We start from the raw sequence: 6,760 nt of genomic DNA, 5'->3' as shown, positions 1-6,760 counted from the left end.
GAGGTAAGAGTGCCACTTGCATAGATTCAAAATGGTCATGCCCACTACTTTCAAATATTCAAAATGGCTGCACCCTCTGGATAGCTGCTGGCAGTCCATTGATTTGTTTGTTTCCTTCTTTGCTTTTTTACTTTCTGGTTGTCAGGCACCAATGCCATCCTTGCCCACACATTCTTTAATGAGCAGAGCCAATTCTTAGGTTGCTACCAGGAAACACTAAAAAATGGCTGTGCCCTCAGCGCAGTTGGCAGTCCATAGCTCTGTTTGTCTCCTTACTTACTGTTTTCATTCAGGTTTTTCTACTAGTTGGTATTTAATCTATTTCTTTATCCTTGCCTTCAAAACTCAGGGTTCCAGTATTGTCTTCTGTATTTGTTTCAATTGGTTTCTCATGGCTTTGTCCCAGAGTGTCTCTGTCATTTGTCTGCCTAGTCTGCCATCTTGCCAGACCTCCCATGGCCCTTGGTTTTAAAAACAATTGAACAGACCAAAGGTTTTTTTTCCATATCTACTCTAGAAAGATAATAAAAACAATATAGTCTGATAAAGATGAAAAGCTTTGTGTGACTATGTGTGTGTGCATATCCCATGTGGATTAGAAAAGACACAGAAGCTCAGAAATGAATCATTGCCTCTAGAACCAGGGCCTGCAGTCTTTGGGTCTGACTTCATTTCTGTGGAAATGAGGCAGTGCAGCCATGCACAGAAATTAAAGTACATGGGGGAGAAGTGCTAAACAAAATATGAATTGTAGTGAAATCTAAAATACCAGTGGTACTATTATTGTATGCTTTATGTGATCATGAGGCAAAGCAGCCTGGATAAAGAGAGGTCACAGTGGCTAAAAATTGGAGCACTAATGGCTCTAACCCACTGGTAAGAGGCAATGATCTCAATAAAATGCAGCACTAATAGAAGTAGCTTTATTGGAAAAAGGCTTACATCTGTGTTATAGGAAAATAGAGATAAATTGAGAAACCTTCAAATCCACCCAATAATCTATTGCAATAGCAAATAATGCCTTTTTAAATCTATTCAGAAACTCCTCCTGCAAATGCTTGCTTCTAATGCTTCTCCTAATGCACCTTGGTGGTGCTGCAGTTAAGCACTCTACTGCTAACTGTAAGGTCAGCAGTTTGAACTCACAGTGGCTGCTCAGGAGAAAAGACCTGTTGATCTGCTCTGATAAAGATTACAGCCTAGGAAACCCTCTGGAGTAGAATAGCTCTTTCCTATAGAGTCTCTGTGAGTCAGAATCAACTTGATGGCATGCTACAATGATGCTTTTTCACCTAGCCTAAAATCTTCTAACTTTCCCTTGGTGAGTGAACCAGGCAGCTGTGTCTATATCATTCTTAGGAACATTCCTAGATATGGGAAATATGCTCAACAGTCCCATGGTATTCTCAGGTCTGTAGCTATGAAACGTACAAGGAAGCTGGTGAAGAAGAAGAGATGGCTCATAAATAAGCAACTAGTTCCTAAACTTCCCACGAAAGCCAAAATAAGGCAGGTGAGACATATCCTCCCTGCTTCTATACAGCCTCTTCCAGAGCATATGTTTCCTTCAAAGCTGCTTTTTTGTTTTTTTACTAGTTTCTTTTGTTTTTGTTTGGCTTTTTGACCATTTTTACCTGTTTTTGACAGAACATAGAAAAGGACCACTTGTGATTTGCCTCAAGCCTTGGAAATGATAAGGGAGACCTAGTTTTATCATTTCTCTGTTTAATTGTTGTTGTTGTTGTTCTATGCCATCGAGTTGGCCCAACTCATAGCGACCCCTCCTTGGGTTTCCGAGGCAGTATCACTACAGGAGTAGATTGCCCAACCTTCCTTCTGAGGAGTGGCTGGTGGGTTTGAACCACCAGCCTTCTGGTTAGCATGAAGTGCCTTAGACACTATGCCAGCAAAGCTCCCAGATATAGATATGGACATAGATACAGAGACATATGAAGGAGCTCTGGTGGTGAAGTGGTTAAGGTTTAATTAACATTCTTAAATGTTATATTCTACAAGATTTTAAGTTTTCCAAAAACCAGGACTGTGTCCAAACTTTTTTTTTTTTTTTTAATGTCCTCTGTAATTTTTGTTACAGTGCTCTCTCCACACCTTTAGGAAAGATATTGAATTGAACATAAAACATCACTACATTTCAAAATCACCAAGACACATATTTTCAATCCCATATTGTGGTGAATTGAAAAGGAAAGGGAAAATTGGGAAATTAAAAGGGAGGGTGAAATATGTAGATAGGAGTACAAAAAAAGAGAAAAGGAAAATGTAGTTAGAAAGAAAAAGTGGATCCTTCCAACCTCTAGGATACTGCTTCCCATGGCATCACAAAGTGAGGCAAATGCTAAGTTTATTTTTTGCTCAACCATTCATTTGTTCCTAGTGCAAGTATGAAAATGCATCCAATGCATCTTTATACAGGCAAGAAGACTATTCTAGAGTCTTTGCTTGACTGATATATTCACATGATAGTTTCACATAGATTGAGGAGAAATTACATTTATTGGCTAAATCTTCAAGTGGTTATGAATAAATTGGATGAAGAGGCAGAGAGAAGAAAACGTGAGAAATAGGGGTGGGAAAAGAGAAAGATGAGAAGAGATGGACATTCAAAAGGAAAAATAAAATTGAGAAATGGCCAGAAGGGAGAGAGAAAAAGGAGAAACAGGAGTTGGATAAGTTATAAATAGAGTACTCCTAGAAGCAGGCAAATTAGTTTTATGAATTAACTCTTGTAGCTCACCCACTGTTTTCAAGAGCTATTGAAATGCCAGGAAATGAATATTAATACCTCCCATAAAAGTATTGCTGGTTAACTAGTGAGAAACTGTTTTGGTTCTCCTGGAATGCAGATTTTTGGGGTTGATCAAGTTGGATGACCCAGGCATTTCCATTTCCGTTGAGATCTTCTCTTGATCCTTGAGCCTTGAGTAGACTGGTGTCATAAAAGTCACCTTCAAGTCAAACAATAATCTTGCTAATTAATCAAGACCAGTTTGCTTTTAGGCATTGGGATCTTCTGAAGAATTATCTATGTGTAGTCAGTTTCAAAACACTGGAACACAAAGGTCAGACTGGAAGCTGTGTTTTAGGGTAAGATGTTATTATGTAAACACTATTCCTCAGCCTGTTTCCATGGCAATGCCAGTAAATGTGGTGTAAGTGTTTTTAGAGGATTTATCATCTTCAAATCACTTTGACTCTCTAGTCAGAAGTGTTGCACAATTTGTCAGTGGTAGATAAGTAAACTTCAAATTAATTTCTACTATTGGCTTAATACAATGTTTATTTTAATATCAGGGGTAATAATCCTTCAACTCTTCTTCTTCAAATCCTAAAAGGCTCTGTTCTGGATGGTAAAGGGACAACAATCCACCTGGCTTCAACAACAAGGGGAAGAGCATCATTCATCACCCCACATTCCAGCAGATATTCCACCTTCTCTCTCTTCCAGCCATCCCTGAACAATGTAGCCCATTTCCATCATTCATACAGCTTATTCTGGCAGTGATTTATCTTGGTGGGAAGTGGGTAAGAGAGGGGAGGACACAAACTCTTCCAGGAGCAGACTTCAGAACTTCAGAAGCAGGGAGAATGGGATGGGTAGGTACAAGATAGAGGTAGAATATGGTAACTATTAAATTTTGAAACTCCTTTGCTAGGAAATTGCCAGTGCTATCTTGTAAACACAAAACCCATTGCTTACCACAACTATCTGAAAGTCATTGTAGAATTCTAATATGAAATGCAAATTAAGGTTTCTTGCATTTAGGAGCCTCAGTCCTAAACCAAAGCTTGATACCCAGTGCAAATGAGGTAGCAGACCATGGAAAGGTACCTGCATACCCAAAGGGCAACACGTGGATAATATTCCCTGGCATTCTGACAAAAGGGTACAGGAACTCCTAAACTGCCAAGTTCCCTGTCTTAAGGTGGGTTTTCTAGAGAAGCAAAATCAGTGACTTATATATATATATACACAACACAACACACTGCAGTGAAGTCAGATCTGACTCATAATGACCCCTCATTGGTTTTCTGAAGTGGTATCATTACGGAAGTAGATTGCCCAACCTTCCTTCTGAGGAGTGGCTGGTGGGTTTGAACTGCCAGCCATCTAGTTAGCAGTCAAATGCCTTAGGCACTACACCAGAGTTGTAGAGACTGGGAAGTCCCAAATTCATGGGTCAGGTGTCAGGCTGGAAGTTTCTCTTGACTCATGTGGTTACAGGGGCTGATGATCCCCAAATCAGCAAGTCAGGCAAAAGGCTGCTAGTTTATGTCCCAAGGACCAGTGGTCAGAGGATGATGAGTTAGGTGCAGGATTGAGAGAATAATCTTTGCCAGCATATCCTTATATTTTGGATGCAAGCCACACTTCCAAGGAAACTCTCTTTTCAATAGATTAGCTGCTCACATCAGATTGCAAAATGGAGGATGATTACATAATCTTTGCCAAACCACCAAGAATCATCCCCTAGCCAAGTTGACATATAACCTTAATCATCACACCCTTTACTTTTATTTATTTTCCCCATTGCAAGCTGCTAAAAAAACAAGGGAGCCACATCTCCTGACCTCCTCTAACCACACAAAAGGAAGTCAGAGTCACTATCGGTAACCCAGGGCCTATTCCTGCAAGGCCAAACATGCTGCCTCCCTCCAGCCCTTTCACCAACCATTCCTCCCAAAGCACCCACCACCTCTCTTCTGGGTTCGATAATTTGCTATAGTGGCCACACAGAACTCACAGATTATGAGGTTTATTAGGGAAGCACCAGGCTACAATTCAAGTTCAGGAAAAATGCTCAGTCTCTCTCCCAGCCCACCGTCTCTCAGCCAAGTCTCTCACAGTCTCTCTCCCAGCAGTGCATGTCCCTTGGTATCTCACTCAGCAATGCGTGTCACTTCACTCAAAACCTAGAGTCTCCCCACTTCTCTTTCCCAGCAGCACGTGTCTCTTAGGAGCACCTGTCTCTTTCAGCAGCACATCTTCCTCAACCAGCAGTCAGAGAGAGATCTGCCTCTAGGAGGGCTCCTTTTGAGCTCGGCAGAGTGGCCCAACCAGCCAATCATAACATCAGAATTCTAAACACCTGAGAGAGAGTGGGAACCTCCCAGAACACTGGTTCATGCCACTCTCAACAGAAATACCCCATGGGGACAATGTTAGCAATCAGGAGCTCCTCAGTTGCTCTTGGCAAATTCCACCTCGGAGTTTACAAAGACTTATGGGTAGAAAAGCCACACTAAGTAATTTACTACACCACACAAGCCATTCCACCCACTAAAATAATCTTCCTCCAAATTCTCATAGGATCATGACATCACTTCACTCAAAACCTAGGGTCTCCCCACTTCCTTCAGAATAATAAAGTCTTTCCATGAATGTCTCCACAATCTCTTCTAGCCACAGCCCAGCAGTTCATCATCCCACACATACCCATAGCATAGTCACTCTTCCCACAGTTCTCCTGAGCATTCTGAGCATTCTCAAACTGTGTGCTCTGCATGATACAGCTTCCCTTCCCCACCATAATATCCCATCAATATTCTTGCCATTATTTAAGCGCTAGATCAAAACATAAATCCTCTAAGAAATGTCCCCAATTCCTCAAGTCAAACCTAATCTTTTCATTTATTTTCATAGTGCTATGGGTGCATCTTTTTTATTCACTCTATTGGTCAAAATAATTATTCATTCTCCTACCCTACTAAAGTTGTATTGAGAGTCTGCTGTGTATTAGGCCCCTTGATCGTGACTCCTACAACACAGTGCAAGGGGCATCAATATACTGATGCTGGAGGCTTCTCTTTGCCCAAGGGGAAGCTCCTTGAGGACAGGTCCAGGCTTACATCATAGAACAAGTCTTCTACAGACTACAGGCTTTTACTCCTTTGTTGAATTAAAATCAAACTTTGCTTAACTACACTTGGGCCCAGGGGAAGAGGAAGGCATTTGCAGTTTGACAAATGATATTCCCTTTTCTTAGGCCCCACCTCAGCTTCTCCTTGAACAGTCATGCTGTACATTTTTTATCTTCCATTTTTGCCTGACCCCTCCTGACGCTTGAACTAAGAGGCTTCTAATCTCAGGGAGGCTAATTGCCTGATGGAGAGTCCCTTCACCACCCTGCCCACCCAAGAAAAGCAATTGTGTTTTAAACCCATTGGTTTTCCTCTGATGCACTTTGCTTTTCTTTGTACTAACAATTTAGCTTGTTTTCATATTTGGAAAAGAACATACTAGATGCACAAATCTTTCCTTTTGCTACCCCCTTTGGCTTTTTACAGTTGACTGCAGAAAACTGTCCAAGTTCAGGAAAATTTATATTTTCCATTTAAATAATCTAATCTTCACAAACCTTTTAACACTAAAACAAAAAGCATTTAAGTCACAGCATGATAATTAATATTGAAAATAGTCTCTGCAGGGATCTGCTTACCTGCCTGCCTGCCCACATTTCCCATTCAGAATAAGTTTCTAGTTTGTAGTTTTAAGTTTATGGGAAGGTTTACTTCACCAAACAGGTATCCTATTTTAATAGTCCTTTCCTTGCAAATATTTTACAAATTTATTAACAAACTGACCCATTACTTAATTAAAAGTGCATTAAGAAATAAATGGTTTGTATTCAACAGCTTCACTAATATTCTTGCTGATATTTTTTTATTTATTTTTTAAATTTTATTTGGATTTGGGTGAAGATTTACAGAGTAAATTCACTTTTCATACAGCAGTTCACAT

This window comes from Orycteropus afer, unplaced genomic scaffold (genome assembly GCF_000298275.1).
Source record: "Orycteropus afer afer isolate SDZICR_OR568_19922 unplaced genomic scaffold, OryAfe1.0 scaffold00210, whole genome shotgun sequence".
NCBI lineage: Eukaryota > Metazoa > Chordata > Mammalia > Tubulidentata > Orycteropodidae > Orycteropus > Orycteropus afer.
This window is presented reverse-complemented; position numbering follows the sequence as displayed.